At 46.6% G+C, this 22,473-nt stretch overlaps 1 protein-coding gene and 2 long non-coding RNA genes across 3 annotated transcripts in view; 1 reads left to right on the top strand and 2 right to left on the bottom strand.

Moving 5' to 3' along the window:
• The window catches only part of LOC102444405 (uncharacterized), a 172,780-nt gene that overhangs the window by 23,157 nt on the left and 127,150 nt on the right, over window positions 1-22,473 (top strand). The gene's annotated exons all lie outside the window — the stretch shown is intronic.
• Window positions 2,349-7,019, bottom strand: LOC112547362 (uncharacterized). The gene is made up of 3 exons (XR_003091107.2): window positions 6,910-7,019; window positions 3,940-4,011; window positions 2,349-2,471 (listed from the first exon to the last, which is right to left on the bottom strand). It is a non-coding gene; the product is annotated as an uncharacterized LOC112547362 (long non-coding RNA).
• Window positions 13,780-20,405, bottom strand: LOC142819086 (uncharacterized). Its single transcript, XR_012896784.1, has 2 exons — window positions 19,855-20,405; window positions 13,780-17,202 (listed from the first exon to the last, which is right to left on the bottom strand). It is a non-coding gene; the product is annotated as an uncharacterized LOC142819086 (long non-coding RNA).

A 22,473-nucleotide genomic window follows, 5' to 3' on the forward strand; every position in this document is an offset into this window, starting at 1 on the left:
AGAAACCGGATGAAAATTTGCAAGTGGAATTTCCACTAGTGACAGAAATGTGAACCAAAATTAGCTTTTTTCCACTCAAGTTACCCAGAGAGAGCCTGTGTTCCAGACTTAGTTCTTGCACTGTCTCTGTCTGTGGAGAAGAGCATTTTCTTTCTTCAGAAGCTTCCGAGGGGTAGCCAAATTAGTCTGTAACAGAAAAAACTTAAAAAACACTTTAAGAACTAACAAAATATGTAGATGGTTGACATTTTTATTTCATTACAACACTAATTACTTGTGTTTTAGTTCTGTAAATCATCATTTTGAATGGATTTTGCAGGATCAGTGATAAGAATATTATATATTTTTCCATGAATAGGGTTGCCAGATGTTCAGTTTTGAACCAGACACTCCAGTATTTGAGCTTTCTGTTTGGGAAACAAATTGAGACAATAAATAAAAAAAAAGATTGTGATGTAATGTCAAGTGTGTCCGGTATTTTTGTTGAAACCATCTGGTAACCCTGTCCAGGAAGCTTGGAACACTCATGTGGTTGAAAAGGACACATTGAGTTCGGTTTCAAATATACTCCCCCAACAGTTGTGTATTTACTAAAACCATGACAGTTGCTTTCTGTATTTCCAGTACAGCGGGCAGGGCTCAGATTTCTGCAGGGGTGTTGGCATGTTGCTTTCCAGGGGGGCTCAAGCATCTGCACAACTCTATTTGTTTTTCCTGATGTGTGAGGCTGCTGCACTAAATGAAGCCCTTCTCCTGCACTGTGATCCTTGTAGGCACAAAGCCCAGCGAGTGTCCATGAGCTCCATGTGGACACAAGGCATTTCCCACAGAGCTCACAGGGCGGGATGGCATCTGAGAAATGACCATGTTGCATTTGATGCCCTCTTGGCCAGAGATGACCCACACTCTTGATGGGGGTAGAGTCAGGGCATGCAACTGCTTCATGTGTGGCTTCTGGCCCCTTTCCTGCTCCCTCTGCCCCTTCCACACCTGCTCCAAGCCAGCACTCTCTTGACCCCTCCCCCTGCCCCTTCTCCACTTTTCCTCATTGCTTCCCTGCTGCAGGCCCAGCACGAGCTGGAGAGGGCTCCAGACATCCACAGCTGAGCAGAGAACTGCAGTTGTGTGTGAGGAAAGGACAAGCCTCAGAAGGCTTCCCCACTCCCGCTCTGATGGAGCTTCACTGCTGTCAGTGATGGGCACCTTCCAGCAGGGTTGAATGGGGGCACGCTTCCCCCATATCCCACCCTGGCAGAAATGAGGGGAGCTACATGACCACCCACATGTCTCCTGAGCTCCTTACTATATGGGATACAGGTGAAGGGAAATTAAAACGCCTACATGAACATCAGAGCACCACACATAGGCTAGCAGTATAGTCCACCATATCCATCTATTGCTATGGAAGACACCTAGAACAGGAGACAATGGAATATTTTTAGTTCCTCGGAGCTTGCTATTCAAATCAGAAACGAGCAATAATCAAAGGACATCTGCTATCATGTCTCCCCTTTATGCTGTCCAGCAGCTTCACATTCTCCTGGTGATGATCAAAAGCTTGTAGGACCAAAGCCACAATGTGCAACTTCTGAAGTATTGAAACTTCAGCTAAATTGTGCCCTTTTCACCAGCCCCTTAGGGTACGTCGACACTGCAAGCTTATTTTGAAATAAGCTATTCCGGAAGAAATACTCCAAAAATAGCACGAAATAGCATGTCTACACTCCAGGGAAGCCTCAAAATTAATCCAAGGTGGGCTTCCCTAATGGGGATGTGCTACATTGATATGTAGCCCCAGGAGGCACAGGGGCATAATTACTCTGAATGGCCCCGGGGAAGAGCAATTTTGAAATAGCAGCAGTGGAACATCCACACTCCCGCTATTCTGAAATAGCTATTGAGGTTTTGGAATAAGGTTTACAGAAGCTGGCATAAGCTGTCTGTTATTTTGAACTGATTTCAGAATAATGGAATTGCTGTGTAGATGTCCGTTATTCCAAAATAACGCTGCTGTGTAGACGCCCCCTAAATTACTGTAATCAAAACACAAGCTGCTTTGTTTTGTATGAAATGAATTGGTGTCTTCTGTTAAAATGAGAATTCTTGGCTATAGTGTAATTTTAGAAAGCAATCTACTCAATAATATTAAAGCTTTTAATTAAAAATCAAAGTGCCATTAAATCTAGCCAGTGTGATGTATCTGTGGTTTTAGACTTTGGAGTCTTTCCATCTGTTGACTGAACAGAAGGCTTTAAGCAGACAGAATTTTGAAGTCACCATTTTAATTTCCAGTTGCAAGGAAGACTAAACATGGTTTTAAATGGTTTAACATTACATATAAACAAGATTTCAGAAGTCTTTTGTGGCCGGTACATGGAAAGCTGCCAAACCATCTTCTCACTACAGCCTATAGCTGTGAGTCACTTCACAACGCTACTAGGCTTCAAAGGCAGCTGTGGTCCAAAAAGCATCTGTAAAGTGCAAAGAGCACAAGTCTCTATCTGCAAAATGATCACAAGTACCACCCTATCTAAAAAGTTTGCTCCTCTAAACTATTCTGGATTACTCTCCAAGCTCTATAGAAAGAATGCTGGACTCGCAGGGGCGGCCCTAGTCTAGCTGCCAGCAATGGGTGCCCTAGACGAACCATGCAATCGGCGCCCCCACCTCCAAACCCCTCAATGATATTGCACCACCATTTGGCGCCCCATTTAACTTGGCGCCCTAGGCAACCACCTAGTTCGCCTATATGGACGGGCCGCCCCTGCTGGAGAGGTTTGATGTTGGAATAGAATGTGTCTGAGAGCAGAAATTGTGTTTTGCAATAAAAGACACGTATGTTCAAAAATAGAAACTGGGTTTATTGAACAAAACTGGGCGGTGGGAGGGTTGAACCTCTGAGGAGACTGGGAAAAGGAGGTGGGAGAGAGGAAGAGAGAGGCTGGGAGAGGGGAGGGGGGAACCTGGGAGGAGGGAGCTGGAAGTGAGAAGCAAAGGGAAGAAGGGGGAGGGGAAGCTCAGAGCTCAGGTTTGGGGGTCTTGCTGGACCAACATGACTTTCATGCTAACCTGCTCCTGGGTTCACATGTGGCCTTTGGTGGCCAGGCTGACAGCTATCCTGCCATAGACAGCTGCATTCCTCCATCTAATGCAGAGATCATGGACGTGGGGGCATCCCCCCCAAACCTGAATAAGGTCCATGATCTCCATCCTGGACCAGGAAGGTGCCCGCCTTCTCCAGCCCCTGTCAGGCTCCTGGGAGCTGGCAGACTGCTCCTGGGGAGCGGCGGAGGGCTGGCTGCCAGTGGCTTTCTGGCTCATGTTTTGGGGCCCCTGGGTTTAATGGCTCTGGGGCTTGGGGCGAGGAGAGTAAGTTTTCCTGGCTGTGCCCAGATTGGCCACCAGGGCTCCCTGGGAAGGGCTGGAGGCCTCCTATTTTGAATTAAGTGTCTACACAGCACTTAATTCGAAATAGTTATTTGGAATTTGGCGTTACTCCTCGTAGAATGAGGTTTACCAAATTCGAATTAAGGGCTCCTCTATTTCAAATTAAATTCGAAATAGTGGTTTGCATGTATAGACGCTATTAAAGCTAATTCGAAATAACAGCCATTTAAATTTAAATGAAGCGGTGATTATTTAAATCGCCACATCATTTTCCTATGCCGGGTAGCCTCATCTACATACCTCGGTCACCAGAGGCATGTAGTCTAGATGTACCCTATAAGAACATCAGAATGGCCATACTGGGTCAGATCAATGATCCTCCTAGCCCAGTGTCCTGCCTTCCAACAGTGGCCAATGCCAGGTGCTTCAGAAGGAATAAATAAAAGAGGCAATCATCATGATCCATTTCCTGTCACCAAACAGACGCTAAGGACACCATCCCTGCCCATTCTGACTAGTAGCAATTGATGGACCGATCCTCCTTGAACTTACTTTGTTCTTATTGGAACCCTATTACGGTTTGGGCCTTTCCACCATCTCCTGGCAAAGAGATCCACAAGTTCACTATGAAAAAATAATGTATTTTGTTTGTTTAAAATCAGCTGCCTATATATTTAATTGGTCAACTTCTTGTGTCATAATTTTCTAGACCTCTAACAAATTCCCCCACTCTAGTCATTTCTTTTCCAAATTGAGCCCTGTCTGTACCTTTTCCAATTCCAATATATCTTTTATTAGATGGAGTGACTGAATCTGCATATAGTATTCAAGTTGTTGGCATCCCATGATTTTATATAGAGGCAATATGGTATTTTGTCTTATCTATTCCTTTCCTAATGATTCCCAATATTCTGTTACCGTTTTAGTTTTTAGACTGCAGATGTTTTCAGGGAACTATCCACAATGATTCCAAGAGCTCTTCCTTGAGTGGTAACTGCTATTTTAGACCCCATTATTTTTGTATGTGTAACCCTTCTGCCAAGTAGTGCCAGCAACAGCCAGGGCTGGGTTCAATATCTAGGGGTTCCTTTTCATCAATCTCCCACAGAACTGGCTCAGGTCTCCACCCGGTAGCCTGGGAAATTCACACACCCTGAGTGCCTCTGAGAGGCAATGCTTCCCCACTCACAAGCACAGAGTCTGAGGATAGAAAAGGAACTTTTAATGAAAGAGAGAGAGAAATCACATGGCATTAGCTTGGGAAAATACCACTACCAGAGTTCATAACCAACCCACGAGTAACTGTCCCAGCTCAAATGGATTGAGCAATGTCCTGTGCCTCTCAGGATCACCAGTCCAACAATGTAAGGGTCCCACTCACATGCCTAAACTTTCTCCATATCCCAATTCTAACGCCCGACTTATAGCTCTGTCCAGTCAGTGCAGACCCAGACACATCACCCTGATAACTTCACTCATTGAGCCTGAGGCAATGCCACCTTTGTGCTGCTCCTGTGGTACGCTTGCTCCTGCCAGCCACCCTGCTAGCTACCTGCTGCTGCTCCTACCAGCTGCCCACTGGTTGCTCCCACCAGCCACCCTGCTGGCTGCCTGCTGCTTTTCCTACCGGCTACCCGCCAGTCACAATGGGTCTGGCCCCAGGCCAAACTAGTGACTTCAACTGTTAGGGTATGTCTAGACTACATGGCTCTGTCGACGGAGCCATGTAGCTGAGTTTACTAGACATAGGAAAATGAAGCGGCAATTTACATCAAAATGTCCACCATGCTGTGTCGGATGATCAGCTGATCCAGCACAGTGGGCAGTCTGGATGCTCCACGATTGACAGGGGAAGCCTTTGTCGATCACTCCAGTATGCCTCGTGAAACGAGGTTTACCGGAGCGGTTGACAAAGGCTTCCCTTGTTGACTGCGGAGCGTCCAGACTGCCCGCTATGCTGGATCAGCTGATCATCGGCACAGTGTGGCAGACATTTTGATGTAAATAAAGCAGCAATTATTTAAATCGCCGCTTCATTTTCCTATGTCTAGTAAACTCATTTTCCTATGTCTAGCAAACTCATCTACATGACTCTGTCAGCGGAGCCATGTAATCTAGACATATCCTTAGTGATTGCAGCTCTTAGCCACCACTTAGGCAGGCCAAAAGATTCCAGCTTCCATTGGAATAACAAAGAGACTCCTTATGGAGTCTGTTTCAGATCTATCCTTAGAACGGGGGTTGGGGAAAGGAGACAGGTTGAATCAGTCTTACAGCTTACGCCTGGATGGCATGTAGCTGGTTGATTCAAGCCCTTTCCCCCCAACTCAGTCTACTCAAATCTGGAAGGGGGGGGCTTGTTCATCTGAAACCCTTTACAATGACAGTATCTCTCCTGCAAGCACTGGTGTCATATTTTACAGTTCCTACATTTAGGGGTAGCATGGTTTGTGACCCACAACAGCCAAATTAGTTACAATACACTACATTACATTCTAACAATTGACCATCCATCAGGCCTATAGCACTGGCTAAACTGGATTTACATCATAACACCCTAGATTCCTTCCCCATTCCAGCATGAGCTGTATTTACATATCAACAGTTAATTATCTTGCAGAGCTAAACAACTGAGTGAGCATAATCACACCCAGGGCTGCTTTCTCATTTCAGCTGGCTGCGTTGCAAGCAATGGTTCAGGCCCTGCTTACATTTGTATAGTTGGTATTATATTTTTTCATGTGCATTACTTTGCACTTATCAACACTGAATTTAATCTGCCATTGTGTTGCCCAGTCACCCAGTTTTGTGAGATCCCTTTGTAACTCTTAGAAGTCAGCTTTGGATTAGTCACTGTCCACCTCATTTCAAGAACATTTAGAAGATTACGGGCAGGGGGAAGAGTTTCGGGGTTTTTTTAGTCTCTAAGCTGCTATGGGATCACTTGTTTTTTAAGATTTTTTTAAAGTTTAACAGCAGTCATTCAAATACAAATCCCAGCATCACAACACTCATTCCTATTCTCCTATATTTTAAGTGGAGTACCATGTCATGGCTCCTTCCCCACTCTGGCAAGATAAATGCAGAAGTGGGGGCCAGCAAGTGTACCCCAAAGCCTTATCTACCAGGCTTTGGTATAAAACTTCCCCCAAAATCTTAAAAAACCTAGATCTTGGGAACAAAACCTCCGCTGCCACCACCCAAATGCTGATAAAGAAATCAGGGGGAAGATCATTTGGGAAATCTCACCCCTAAGATAAAAATCAAGGCACACTATTAACCACTGCCAGGTTAATAAAAGAAAAGAAAGAACTTTTATTATTACAACAATATTCCTGTTGCAACCATAATGACTAGATAGGGAGGTAACAAAATATACTCATGGAGAAACTCCATGGGCCTAGAACTTAGTTACAAAGAACAAGCCAAAACATCTTTTAAGCAGTGCCAGATCTCAGATCCCGTACCCAATCCTTAAAACAATAAGACCTAACGAAACTACCTAAACTTTACCCTACTTACAGAAAATGAAGAATGGTGTCTTGGAGAGAGAGAGACATGCTTGTCCCTCTCTGTAGCTGCAGAGCACTCTCCGAGAGACAAAAAAGGAGCAAGAAAAAAAACCAAATTCCTTTGTCCCAGTTGGAAAAGTCCCACCTACATTCCTACTGGTCACTCCACCTGGCTAGGTGTAGTTAACCCCTTAATTCCCAGGCTGCTGGCTAACCCTCATAATCATGACATACCAGACAATATTTTCATGATAATCTAACAATCCTTCAATGACTTGAGTGTCCGGCCTTTTGTTATTCTTAGTCATCCTGCCTCCCTCTTTTTATAACAAACTCCCAGCCCCAAAGAGAAACTGCAAGCAGCTCAAACTCTGTTGCGGTTAAGACCCGCCTCTGGAGTCAGGGCATGGAGCTTTAAGCAGACTTCGAGTATGAAATCCAAAGTATGCCCCTCCCTTCTCCCCATAAATGGCACCCTTGGGCTGCGCACTCCTCTCCCAGCCTTCTCAGCCTGGGGATCGCACAGCTGCTTGTGCATGTGGGTGCACGTGGAACCCCAGCCCAGAGCACACAGCCGCAGTGAGGCTCCAACACACAGAACTGGCACTCTACTCACAGGGTTTCTGGAGAGCTGGGCCTGCCTTACTCCAAACCCTGTGGTGAGACACCTTCCCACCACAAGCCCCCACTAGGGATGGGGTCACGGACACATACACAGCAGTGCCTCATACAGGCATGCCTGCACTCTCAGGGCAGCATGTGCTCCCGGGCAAGCATGGTGAGGCAGAGGACACCAGTCCCCTGCCTGGGGATTCTGCCAGGAGGGCAGCAGAGAGGAAGTAGAGGGGAACCCAACAAGCGCCGTCTCACACTCACACGGATCTCCCCAGATGCCCTCGCCCACTCTCTTCCAGAGCTCAGGAGTACAAGTCCTCTCCCTGTGGGATGCTGCCACTGCCATAACAGGAGGGAAGCTGAGCCACCCCATTACCCCCCTCCCACCTGCAGGCTCCCTGCCTGGCCAGCTCCTTCCCATGCCTGCTTGTCCCCAGCGCGAAGGGACAGTGAGGCTCAGTGAACCAGCCTCGGTGGTCCATTAGGGTCTGCAGCACGAGTGAAAAGTATCCCTTCCAGTTGATATATTTGGAGGGCAGTGGTTGGGGGCCCAAACTGGAATGTATGTGTCATCAATAGTCCCCCACAGCTGGGGAAGCCCAGAATGGTAAAGCCAGCAATGATCCTGTGTTGTCCAGGATGAAGACTCTCTGCAGCAGGGTGGTGTTGATGGCCCACACATCCTGTAGAAGGAGACAAACAGAGAATCACAGGGTTGCCAGGGCCCTCAGGAGGTCCCCGCGCCCAACTCCCTGCCCCACTCACATATCTGGCCCAACCCTAATTAACTCCATCCCTCGGCATGGCTCTGTAAAGGCAAGACTGAAAACCTTCTAGGGAGGGAGCTTCCACCACTCCCCCCCTTCGCCAAGGAACCCCATTCCAGCAGTTCACCACCCTCCTGGGACAATAGCAAGAGAGTCAAACCTGTATGAGCACAGCCCCAACAGTTGATCTCCCCACGCCAATCTGATTCCTGATGTAGCTGTCTGGCACGGTGACTTTCCACAGAATGATAGCGACTCGCTTCTGGAGGGGGATGGTGGATCGCATGTGTGTATCCTGTCACTGGCAGGCAGGAGCGAGCTAGGCACACAGCTCCAGGAAGGTGTCCTTCCATATGCGGAAGATCAGGAGCCACTGCTGGTCGTCCCACTGCTCCATGATGATCTGGCACCATCGGTTGGAGCTGGTGTCCAGTCACCAGAAGAGATGGTGCACGGTGTGCAGGGGATGTTGGGAGGGGTTGTGCTGCATAAGCAGTGTGTGGAGAGAGGAGAGGAGGCGCCCCGCAATGAGCTGCAGGTCCTGTTCCTGCACGGCCGTGAGAACAGCCTGCAGTAACTGCAGCAGGAGGTGTGACATGAGGTCTAGGTGCTGACTGCTTGCAGGCAGGTCCGGCTCCTTGGCTGGAGTGCTGTTGTGTCCACAAGGGCAACCAGAGCACACAGAGAAAATGCTGTCCTTTGAGGAGGTAGCCAAAGGCGAGGAACCTGAGACACGGCTGTCCAGGGGGGTCCCTTTAAGCACGAGCCTCAGATAGCCTCAGGTAGCAGCTCCAGGAAGTGAGTGCTCTCCTGATGCCCTGTCTGAAGTGCTTCCAGGAGGCCTTCAATGCACTTCAGGCGCCAATAAGTGTAGACGCTCTATTTCAAAATAGCTCAGTGCTATTTCAATGGGCGTTTGCAGCGTAGACGCTCTATTTCAAAATAAGCTATTTCAGAATTTTTATTCCGCAGTAGCTTATTCCAAAATAACATTGCAGCATAGACGAACTCTTAGATTTTCTTCTTAAATGAGTTGAGGAGAGCTGTCGGTCTCTCAAGGAGATTATGCTAAAGCCACAACTGCAATTTAGAGAACAATATGGGTTCATATGGAATTTAATAATGACCCCCAAATCAAAAAAGAATGCTTCAAAAAGAAGAAATGTGCACAAACTGCTAAAGAGGAGTACAAAAGAGCAGCACAAGCATGGGGGCGGGGGGAAGGGAGCGAGCAGGGAGAGAAGAAAGCTAAGGCACAAAATGAGTTACATATAGCCAGGGACGTACATAGCAAAGAACCTCTTTTTATTAAATGAAAGAGAAAGACAAAGGAACATGTAAGTCCTGTTCCTGGTGAAGAAGGAGCGTTACTAACTGACGATATCTGGAAGGCTGAGGTAATTTGCTACCTATTCTGTTCAAGTCTTCACTAAAAAAAGTTAAGCGTAACCAGGTACCCAACACAATTCATATTAACAGCAAGGGGGAAGGAACACAAGCCAAACAAGGAAATAGTTAAATATTTTTTAATCTGTGACCTTTGATGCAATCTAATCAGCAGGGCTTGATGAAATTAATCCTAGGAAACTAGCTGAAGAAATCTCAGAACTGTTAGCACTTATTTTGGAGAAATATGGGTAAAGTCCCAGATCACTGGAGAATGGTAAACACAGTACCTATCTTTTCAAAGGGGAACAAAGAGGACCCCAGGAATTCTAAACCATTTACCTAATTTCAATACCTGGAAAGATACTGAATCAAATTATTAAACTGTCAATTTGCAAGACCTAGTCTAGAGGATAGTATGGTATAAAAATAGCCAGCCTGGATTTGTCAGGAACAAAATAGGTCAGGTTTACCCCAATTTCCTTCTTTGATTACTAGCCTTGTGGATAAAGGTGAAGGGGTGGGGAATATGTCTTCATTTTAGTAAGGCTTTTAGCACAGTCCTACATGGCAGTCTTATAAACTAACTAGAGGAATATAGTCTAGATGAAATTACTGTAAAGAGTGGGGAAAACTGGCTATGCTCAGACTGGTTATCAATAGTGTGCTATCAAACTGGTTGAACATATCTAGTGGGGTTTTGCAAGGGCCAAACCTAAGTTATGACTAATGAACTAATTTTAATTACTAACTAATACATATTTTAATTAATGGATAGTGGAGTAGAGAGTGGGTTTGTAAAATATATGGATGACACTAAACGGGGAGTGGTTGCAAGCATTTTGGTGGGCAGGATTAGATTTCAAAATGTCCTTGACAAATTATTGAATTTCATCTTGTTGATTTCAGTCTAATTCTCTAAAGAGAAAAGAAAATTACTGCACTTTGGAAGAAAAAAATTAAATCCACAATTACAAATGAGGGAATAATTGGCTAGGCAGTAGTGATGCTGAAAAGGATCTGGGAATTTCTTATTTCATTTGTGATCCACTGTGTCAACAACATGATTCAGTGTAAAAAAGGCTAATGTCATTTTGGGGGTATTCACAGCAGTGTTGCAAGTGTTCTGCTCTATTGGGTGCTGGTGAGGCCTCAGCTACACAACATACTTTAGGGAATTGTCATTGTTGCTGTTCTCTCTTGACTTTCTCCAGACAGTTTAGAAACCTGAGCTCCAAGGAAAGATTAAAAAATAGGTCTCTTTAGTCTTGAGAAATGAAGACTGAGAGGAGACCTAGTGCTAAGTCTTCCCATATGCTAAAGACTGCTACAGAGAGGGAGTGATCAATTTTGTTTCATGCTCACTGAAGGTGAATTAAGAAGTAATTGTCTCAATCTTCAGCAAAGAAGGGTTAGGTTTGATATTGGGAGAAAATCTTTCTAAGGACAAGCACTGTTAATTCTGGAGCAGGCTTCAAGGGAGGCTATGCAATCCCTGTCACTGGAGACTTGTAACTCCTGTGGGGCTGGAAGTGTTACACCAAGGCGAGACCAAGTAAACCTAGAGATGACCATTCCTAACTTTGCTACGTTTCTAGGCCTTCCACAAAGGGCACCTGGTGAGTTGGTTTTCCACGTGGCTTTTTCTTGTTCTTTGGAGCTGGCTTGCAGAGGCGGTGAATCCATTGGAAATGACACTGAATCCATTTCCCAGACCCATGGAGCATGGCTATGCTCATCTTTGAGGGTGGGGTTATTGAACTACCAGCAGCACATCGCTGTCCAGGTCTAATATTTTCATTCTTCTAAGCACTTTCTTTGGCTCCTGATCGCTGACCCTTGGCCAACATTTAGTGAAAAGAAGGAGCCGGAGAACAGTAGTGTCGAATTCAAGAACTTTGCTTGACACTGAAGGCGGCAGTCTGCAGCCCTTTCTCATACTGCTCTGGGCCTACTCCCCAACTCGAGAGAGGTTTGCACCAGCCTGCTAGCGAGCCGCCTTCATGGGCTGAGCACCCTTAGCTTTGCTTTTCTGAGCTGCCTCCCTCCGCTTACCTTGCCTTGCAGCTCTAGCCGCCACCCGAGTACCTTGACAAACCACAGCGACCAATTCGCTGCCTAGGCTCCCCTGTTTGGGGCACATTGTTTTTCAACAGTGAGAAATGAGGCATTGGCCAGGTCACTTGCCTTGCTGGCGAGTGACATTTAAAGATGTGCGGGGGTTGGGTTTTCATGTGGTTTCTCATTGTACCAAGAGATATGGGTACGCGCTTCACTGCTTCTCAGAGAAGGCCTGGGCTGACTAATCATTTCAGTAACATCTCTGGAGGATTTGCTGCTCTTCGGATTGCTCTTCTTCACTGACAAGCACAGTGCAGGGGCTCCCACTGTGTGTTGGGATTGGGGAGGGTCAGGGACTACATTCCTCATGGACCCTTATATGCTGTGGGAGATGAGTCTGCACCTCCAATTCCCATCTGAGTTTGAGGTGGAAGGAATGAAAGATCAGCAAAAAGGCTGTCCTGAGCAGCCATATTGGCCCTCCAGCTGCATACCTCTCAGACGCTGACAGCAGCTATGTGCTGTAATACCTGGCTATACATGCACTGGCCTAGCTGTCTGGTTGGGGTTATAATTATTGCTGGCCTCCTCTTTGCTCCTTCCAAGGAAGGTGGTGCCCTCAGATCCTAGGGCTGTCTTTGTCCCCCTGTAATAGGGCCAGAGGGGCAAAATAATAAAGTGTGTGTGGGGTGGTTTATCCTTCCCAGCAGCTCTGATTCAATGGGACTCGGGGTTAGCAAGCCCATGGAATCTCGCTGGAATGATGTTTCCCAAGGGATATTCAGCCTTAATCCCAAAGGTTCATATAAACATCCTAACAGAACCGCTGAAGCTTCCAACACAGGACAAAGCACCAGGGTCTTGCTCTGGGTAGCCTGGTGCCCAGAACAGGGGAAGGGAGTTGCTGTCTGAACCCTTGTTAGCGCTCTTGTTATCACAGCTGTGTCTCAGGCTCCTCTCCATTGCCTGCCTCCTCGAGGGACAGCAAAGCCTTTTCACTGCCTGCTCTGGTTCCCTTGCAGACACCCAAGTACTCCTAGCCATGGCGCCGGACCTGCCTCCAAGCAGTCAATGACTCTTAGGCCCCAGGCTGCACCTCCTGCTGCAGTGACTCCAGGCTGCCCTCGTGGTCCTGCAGGAACAGGACCTGCCGCTCATTGCGGGGCACTTAAAACATAAGAACGGCCGTACTGGGTCAGACCAAAGGTCCATCTAGCCCAGTATACTGTCTGCCGACAGTGGCCAGCACCAGGTGCCCCACAGAGGGTGGACCGAAGACAATGATCAAGCGATTTGTCTCCTGCCATCCCTCTCCAGCCTCTGACAAACAGAGGCCAAGGACACCATTTTATCCCCTGGCTAATAGCCTTTTATGGACCTGACCTCCATGAAATTATCTAGTTTCTCTTTAAACTCTATTATAGTCCTAGCCTTCACAGCCTCCTCTGGCAAGGAGTTCCACAGGTTGACTGCACGCTGTGTGAAGAAGAACTTTCTTTTATTAGTTTTAAACCTGCTCCCCATTAATTTCATTTGGTGTCCTCTAGTTCTTCTATTTAGGGAACTAATAAATAACTTTTCTTTATCGGCCCTCTCCACACCACTCATGATTTTATAGACCTCTATCATATCCCCCCCTCAGTCTCCTCTTTTCTAAACTGAAAAGTCCCAGTCGCTTTAACCTCTCCTCATATGGGACCCGTTCCAAACCCCTAATCATTTTAGTTGCCCTTTAGAACACCACTTCCTCTCCTCTCTCCATGCGTTGCTCATGCAGTATGACCCCTCCCAACCTTTCCTGCACACTGTGCACTGTCACTTCTGGTGATGGGATACCAGCTCTGACTGATGGGATCGGATCATCATGGAGCAGTGGGACGACCAGCAGTGGCTCCCGAACTTCCTCATGTGTAAGGCCACCTTCCTGGAGTGGTGTGCCTGGCTCGCCCCTACCCTCAGGTGATGGACACACACGTGTGTTGCATAAATTGCTAGTTTCGTCCCCTGGAGGCTAAGTCAATTTGCCCCAAGAAGAGAGTCACACATTCAGGCTGGGTCCAACTCCATTTTATTGTTTGCAAGCAAGGTCGACTAGGGAGCTATTGCTCAAAGCAGAGTCGACCCTGGGCGTTGGCTAAGCATCCTTTTTTATAACTTTCTTTGACTTCCTTATCTAACTTGGTATGTCTTAGCTTCGTGTTGCAGCGTTTTTGGTTAGCATACTTCAACTTTATTCCACTCAGTAACGACCACCAGTATAGCTTACTTAAGCAATTAACAAAATTCCCTGACTCATGTAGTATGTGCAATCTAGTCTTTAAGAAATGGATCTGAACAGCTAGTTCCTCTTTTTACTACAAATCCCCCCTCAAGATGCTTTCTTTCTCTTATTTCATTTCTATTTCTTCTCATACTAATCTCTGGTAGTGTACAAACATCTCGCGATTTATAGCGGACACCACAATACGTCGTATAAGAGCTGTTATACAAGGTATTAAACAAGGCAATAAGCACAATATTATCATAACAAAACAGAACTAAACAGGAATGTGTACTAACATAGCACAATAAGGTTCGTGTTCATGTTCTCTTTTTACTAATTTTCAGTTTTAGTCCTTTTGTAGTCAGAAATCTTTGGGCTTTGGCGGTGTCCTAGAAGCGGAGTTTTTCCTCTTTTTCTTTGAAACAGTCGTGGTTCAGCATCATGCAGGGGAGAGGTTACTAGCACATCACCCTGTAATATTTTGGTTCTTCTGGTGTCCAACAGGTGGGAAAGCAGGACCAGAAGAGAGAGGCTTATCAGCAGTCGGGGTAGGATCATTTTGAGATGGAAGGATCTTTTTGCAGTGAGAAGCATTGGCCAACAGTCAGTTCTTGGCACTTCACAGCGGTGTTGGTGGTTAGCAAAACTTGGTAAAGGTCTTTCTAGAATGGTCTTTCGCTGATGGACATAAGAGTCTTTATTCTCTAAGCAAAAAGCCAGCTAGCTCTTTTGGAACCAAGGTTATTTCCTAGGAATAAAGCAAACCGTAAAAACAATCCCGCGCGGTTGTTTGATACCGGCCTTATCAAAGTGAGGCCTTTTTGGAATGTGGTTGCCAGGGGAACCAGGGTCACAGTAACTGCTGTAGCATATGCTTCTCAGGCTGACTTAATGATTTGAGTTTGTCAGTCCTCAGCAAGATACCATGGACTGCCTCAGTTTACTCCTATAGTTCTTTTCTCTTGACTTTGGGGTTCTTCTTAATCTACTAGGTTAAATACAACAATTTAAGGGGTTTTAATTTACTCTGGAAGTGCCGGTACAGCACCAGCATTATTATAAATGTTAAAATCAAAACTCCCCACATAATTTGGCAAACACTATTCAAATCCATCCCCAAGATATTTCGTCGCCTTACTGGCGCTGCCCATGATTATAGGTTTGACCTCTACTGCCTGGCTGAGTGCTGCAGAGATAGGTGTTTGGCATGATCCACGGTGTTTCCCTATCTGTGTGTACCTCAGATGGCCAGCCCCGATATATCTTTGGGCATTGGCCTCCAACTCCTTGATCTTTGCCTGCAGGGCCAGTAAACCCTCCTCTTGGTACTTACTTCCGCCGTGCCACTCAGCATCTCATGTGAGGTTACCTCTACTTCCGAAGTGCGATAGAGCTACATTCCATCAACGGTCAGGCCGCCTGGTGAGGGGCTGTTATGCACCCAGACGGATATGTAAAGGGGCAGGATGGAGTGATGTGTCTGGGTAGTCAAACACCAGTAGGTACCGTTCATTTGGACCAGCTCGATGTTTTTGTTTCTCTGAGACAATCACATCAAACCTAGGCAGATTCATCATGATGTTAAATGGGCAGGTACATAACATTTCCTTATCAAAGTGGGTGCAACAATCCTTGGGTATAGGGAGGCTCCCACACCTTCAGAATAAGCAATGCCCTTTATTTTATCTATATGCCCCTGTCCAGGTGGGCCTTTGGCTCCTCATGGATTCTCTACTTCCCTACTTCCATGGGTAGGCACGGGGGAGATGGGGACTCATCACCAGAAGGGCTGAGTGGTAGTGGCTAAGGCTTACCGTATTCTTCAATACTGGCCTTCTAATTTCTTTAATTTAGTTCCATTAATTAACAATCCAATTAGTCTCTGGTCCAAATATCTGGTTATGTCTAGTGAAGTGGACACAGAGCTGGACAGATCTTTCAAACTATTTAGGATCACTTGATTAGCTTGGCTGGTGTCTAGGCCTTTACGGGCACTGGATATTACTGCATCTATCAGCCTGGATTCTCATACAATGTATGGGCTATGACATAAGTGTTGCTGACAGAGTTTCCAGGCTCAAACCAATCTGCGATGGTATCTGCTAAGCCTTGTCATTGCCTAATCAGGCATTTGCCAATTTGATTAGCCAGTCTAGCACACAGCTGGTCTGTACCAGTGTGGAACATCATCAAGGTAAGGATCAGTGACAGTTGTCCTGGTTCTGGGACAGGGGCCTGTTCAGGGCATGATGCACAATTGGGAGACTCTATTTTGTCCTTAAAGTCCTGGTTGATGATATCCAAATGAGGGCAAGTTAGCAATGGCCATTAAAGCAAAAGCTGTCTGGTGGGAAGGGGCTAGTACCTGTCTCCCATTCTTCTGTTCACGTGATGCACTCCTTGCTTCCTTCCAGTTCTTTTTGTTCACCTGTGGAGACATTGTTAACATTCTCCTAGTCTAAACAATTACTACACTATTATCCTTTCACTAAGTTTAGCGTTGCCAATTGATTGGGCCCAATTATTAATTTTGTTTGTTTAAATTCATGCTTCTGCTTTACTCAAATTATTCTTCATTAAAAAAACAATTTTCTATACACAACATTTGCAATACGTATTACAATTAAGACACACAAGACAAACTTGGACAGAACACAAACTTATTATGTCATGACACAGAACCATGTTTTTGTTGTTGTTGTTGTTTGTTGCTTTTCTTCAGCTGGCACCAGCGCTTTCTGATGATCTGAAAGACAAGAAAACATTTCTCCCCCCATCAGGGTGGCCTATTATAACTTAAAATACTGCCTAAGATCTGTTAGGGGAACCGGTTACAGCTAGTTCCTTACTACTTTCAGTGTGAGTGAGCTGCAACTTTCTGAGAACAAGAGCGCTTCATCGGTACTCGTGACCTTCCACTCCCTTGAATTACCTTAGAGTTGCTAGCCCTCCCCAACAGTGGCATGCCTCAGTTTCCATCTTGTACTGCAGACCAGACCTTTTTTTAAAAAAAATGTGAAGCTTCAAATGATTTACTGCTACAGAAACTCTTTCTTAGAACAAGGTGCTTGCTAGTTACTATTCCAGCAAGCAAAAAGGTTTTCTTTTCTGAAAAGAATCACATGCAATGTTACAGGCTTACTTATGGGGGACAGTGCCCCTCCTCCTTCCACAACAGACGGGCAGTTTGCAGACACACACAACCTTGGATCTGAAAGCAAGCCAAAAGTGTTATCAACTCAGCCTTGAACAGAGACACAGTGCAGTTTCAGGGCGTGGATTCTTAAAGCGATGATTTGTTTTCTTAAAGAATAAATTTAACTTTAAGGATTGAATGTATAGATTTCATTCTTTTATACAGTTAACTAGTTAAGTGTCAATCGAATTCCTTATTTTCCTTTTGCAGATTTAACAAAGTGTCTGTAGCCAAATAGCTAAATTTGATTGTTTCTTTGCCTGGATTATCGAAAGAGGCTGCAAGAAACACGGAGTCATTTTTAAAGCAGGTTTCCCTTCACATATTACAACAATCGCTTAATCTTTTCCACTCTCCCACAGAGTTACCTCTCACCTTCGCATACCTTCAAATCACTTGCTTTGTTCTTCCAAAGAAAACGTTTCTCATTCCTAGTAACTTTCCAATGTCTTTCTTACTTTCCTTATTCTTTCTAAATGACTTTTCTCAATGACACAAGTTTATCCAGTATTAATTTGGTAAGGAGTGTGGGCTTTCTAATTAGCCTCCACACCTCCTAATTCTTTTCAGTATGTAAATCCGAATGTGTATTATTGCAGTCAGCTATTACTAATTTAAAACTTCTCAGTATAGGGTTTTCATAACATCCATGCTGCAGCAGTTGATCTATGCTGCTGATTCTGGGGTGGATCACTTGCTCATGCTCTGTAAGGAGATTTATGTTGCAGAATGTGTCTCCTTGTTAGGGCAGATTTAGCTTTTAGTGATTACATCTTCACATTCAATTTCTACCGGTTGAACTTAGGGTGGCTTTTAAGTTACCTTCCCCCACGTCCTCAAGCCAATTATAACGGCGTGTGAGGGAAAGGTTTTAACTGTTTGTTATGTTTGTTTTTTTAATCTGGACGGCCGCCACTCATGTGTTGTGAAACATCCTTGGGTTGCCTGCGATTCCAGCCGGAGAGGCTGTCGTTATCTATTTGCTAAGAAGGGCTTGAGAATTTCCTGAAGTTGCTTGGATTCGATCCTTGCTCAAAGCCCGCACTCCCTTTTCAATCTCATAGCCTAAGACCTTTGGCTGGCATATTTGGGCTTTTTCTTGTGAAACTTTATATCTCTGGGTATGTCTACACTACCCTCCTAATTCGAACTAGGAGGGTAATGTAGGCATACCGCACTTGCAAATGAAGCCCGGGATTTGAATTTCCCGGGCTTCATTTGCATGAAGCCGGCTGGCGCCATTTTTAAATGCCGGCAGTTCGAACCCCGTGCCGCACAGCTACACGCGACACGGAGTAGCTAGTTCGGATTAGGCTTCCTAATCCGAACTAGCTGTACTCCTTGTGGAATGAGGAGTACAGCTAGTTCGGATTAGGAAGCCTAATCCGAACTAGCTACTCCATGCCGCGTGTAGCCACGCGGCAGGGGGTTCGAACTGCCGGCATTTAAAAATGGCGCCGGCCGGCTTCATGCAAATGAAGCCCGGGAAATTCAAATCCCGGGCTTCATTTGCAAGTGCGGTATGCCTACATTACCCTCCTAGTTCGAATTAGGAGGGTAGTGTAGACATACCCTCTTTTTCCCTAGGGCATTTAACAGGGACTCTGTTGCCCTTTTCCAGTTTTCTAAGTCTTTCTGCAATGCGATCCCAAAGATATGGGGGAGCTGATACAAAACCCTGGGGCAACACAGTCCACAACAACTGAGTTTTGTCATGGGTATGTGGGTCAGAGAAGAAAGCATCTTTTAAATCCAACACTGAGAACACCTTTGCATCTGCCGGAACTTGTGTTAAAATTGTGTGTGGATTTGGGACCATAGGGTGATCCACAAGTACCTTCTTATTTACAGCCTTCAGTTCCCGTACTAATCTATACGAGGTGCCATCTGCTTTGCGTACCCCTAAAACCGGGGTGTTAAAGGGGGAAGAGCCCTGTTTCACCGGCAGCTGCACTACAGTCTGATCACTACTGAAGAAAATTTCAGCCTGCAGCTTAGTTAGCATATCTCGCCCCAGCAGGGCAACTGGGCATGCAGATGAAACAACAAAGGCATGCTCCAGCATATTATTTCTAATCTTCGTAAGGAGGGGTTTACATACAGGTAGTTTGCTTCGCTTTCTTCCTTCCCCTCCTCATGTTGCTCCACCACAGGAGTTTTTCTACGCCTGCCTTGAGTCAGATCAACTTCACTACCAGAATCATCCTTAGTTTTTTTGCTATCATAACTCTACAAGCTCCTATACTACACTTCAGCAGCCAGCAGGTCGCCTCTGCGTGTGATTCAACTAACAATCAATACATGGGAACTGATCTCAGTGCCTATCTCGAGTAACAACACTATGCACAGAGGCAACTAGATTTACATTAAAAAACTGTATCTAGCCAGCCTATCCTAAAGGTCGGCCACTCTAGCTGACAGAACTTAATTAAATCATCCTTAAATTTACTGAAATTGCACAACATGCATCCCAATGGGGTTACGGAGTTTTCTACCCGGGAGCCACCCGAATCCATTGTGTCAGCATCTCAGCCCCAAATGCTGAGTGCTAAGTTCAGATCTCTGTGCTGAACGCCCAATGTTCAGACCTCTGCTGAACGTGTTCAGACCTCTGCTGAATGCCCGAGTCCCCTAAGGACAAAAGACACGGGAAATTTGTATACTTACTCCATCCACACACCCCTGGCGCCGTCTCTTCGGACCTCACAGCCTGGTTGACTTGTTTGGTGGAGATTCCTTCATCTTTCCGGATGTCCCAACTCACGCTTTCGGTACCGCGATGGACTCAAACAGTCCGGTGTGCACTTCACGGTCACCTACGACGATCTTGTCGTTCAACTCCGGAGTGATCCAAGGGAAACTCCTGGCTGGCTCGCCAAATTTGTTGCATAAATTGCTAGTTTCGTCCCCTGGAGGCTAAGTCAATTTGCCCCAAGAAGAGAGTCACACATTCAGGCTGGGTCCAACTCCATTTTATTGTTTGCAAGCAAGATTGACTAGGGAGCTATTGCTCAAAGCAGAGTCGACCCTGGGCGTTGGCTAAGCATCCTTTTTTATAACTTTCTTTGACTTCCTTATCTAACTTGGTATGTCTTGATTTGTTAGCTTAGCTTCGTGTTGCAGCGTTATTGGTTAGCATACTTCAACTTTATTCCACTCAGTAACGACCACCAGTATAGCTTACTTAAGCAATTAACAAAATTCCCTGACTCATGTAGTATGTGCAATCTAGTCTTTAAGAAATGGATCTGAACAGCTAGTTCCTCTTTTTACTACACATGTGACCTGCCATCCCCCTGCAGAAGCATGTCACCATCACTCTGTGGAAGCTCACCAAGCTGATCAGCTACCACTCCATTGGGAACCAGTTAGGTGTGGGGAGAATGATTTCAGGGCAGTGCTCATGCAGGTATGACTCATGCTACTGTCTTAAGTGGGTGGTGAACTGCTGGAATGAGCTTCCCTTCAAAAGGGGGTGGAATGGAAGCTCCCTCCTTGGAAGGTTTTTCAGTCTGGCCTTCACAAAGCCGGGCTGGAGGATGGGCAAGTAGGGGTTGGTCCTGGTGTGTGGGAAGTGGGAGCTGGGCTTGGGGACCTCCCGAGGGGCCTGGCAACCCTGTGATTCTCTGTTTGTCTCCTTCTACAAGTGGTGAGAGCCACCCACACCATCCTGCTGCTCAGGGTCATCATCCTCGGTGATGTTGACCCCATCGTTGCCGGCTTTGCCACAATGGGCTTCCCCAACTAAAGTGAGGGAGGGCATTGACGGCACACACATCCCCATCCGGGCCCCCGAACACCAGGCCTCCAAATATATCAACCAGAAGGGGTAATTTTCAATCGTGCTGCAGGCCCTTGTGGACCAGTGAGGCCAGTTCACTGACATCAATGTCAGGTAGTCAGGGAAGGCGTACAATGCCTGCGTCTTCTGCAACTCCAGCCTCTACCAAAAGATGCATGCATGTTTTCCCTGACTGCACCACCAAAGCCAAGGACATGGACCTGCTGATTTGCATCGTGGGGGACACAGCCTACCCTCTGCGCCCCTGGCTTATGAAGTCCAACACAGGATCCATTGACCAAAGCAAGGAATGTTTCAACAGCAAGTTCAGCAGGGCCCGCATTGTGGTGGAGGGCACCTTTAGCCATCTCAGAGAGAGGTTCCACAGTCTCCTCACCTGCCTTGACCTCAGCAAGTGGAATGTCCCCCAAGTGGTGGTGGTCTGCTGTGTCTTCCACAATATTTGTGAAAATAAGGCGAAGACATTTGTGTAAGGGTGGAGCTCACAAAGGCCTTTTAGCAGATGCATGCAGCCGCCATCTGGCAGGCCTAGTAGGACCCTGTGCGCATCCAAGAGTCCCTGACTGAGAGTTTCAGACAAGGACACCTGTGAGGCTCTCCCCCGGGCTGCCTCATAAGGGGCCTCTGCAGGGCCCCAGAGTGCTTTTCTCCCTCACCCCTCCCTTCCCTCCTTCCTCCCCTCCCCCTCCTCTACTGATAAAATAAACAAGACTTTTTGTTTTAGAGTAATTTTTAATTGGGAATGAATATAACTGGGGAAAGAACCTGGGAGAGGGGAGGAGTTTGGAGGTGGAAGGGGAGGTGAGGCTCAGGGATGGAGCTGGGATTGGCGCATGCCTTGGATGTTCCCACCACCTCTTGTGTGGGGCCCTTGGTGGCCATAGAGGGGACTAAGGGGAGAAGCCAGAGGGGCAGGAACAGGAGCAGAAACAGGAGCAGGAGTGGGTGTGTGTGCAGGTGCAGGGTGGGGATGGCGGGGCAGCTGCTGGCCTGCTCAGTCACAGTGACCAGGTAGTTGGCTGTAGCACTGTATGCCGTTCACATGCTCCAGGCCTCCCGGGACAGCTCCTGCCTGGTGGATCCATGCAGCTCCTGTTAGCATGGTACTCCTCCAGGCCCATGTCCAACCTCTGGTCTTGCCACTCCACAGACCACGGTAGGGAACGGAGGCAGGCTATGTGTTCCCGCTCAAGGTCCTCGCGGGGTTGTTGGCGCCAGTGGGTCTTGCTTAGTTAGGAGGTTGGTGCAGGAGATGTGGCTCATACCCCTCTTGCAGATGGTCCAGCTGTGAAGAGAAGAGACAGTCATGCCAGGAGAGACTGTGCACGAAGCCTAGCCCTTGTCTCTGAGCGGATGCCGAAAGGTCTCAGGTCAAATGAAGGCAATTTGCTCTGAGCAAGGCCATCTGAGGCCTAGACAGCGGGCCCTTTCCTGCAGGGGCACAGATGTCCCAGGGGGAGCCTCCCTAACCTTTGCTCTGAGGA

The sequence above is a fragment of the Pelodiscus sinensis genome, chromosome 20 (genome assembly GCF_049634645.1).
Source record: "Pelodiscus sinensis isolate JC-2024 chromosome 20, ASM4963464v1, whole genome shotgun sequence".
NCBI classification, from domain to species: domain Eukaryota; kingdom Metazoa; phylum Chordata; order Testudines; family Trionychidae; genus Pelodiscus; species Pelodiscus sinensis.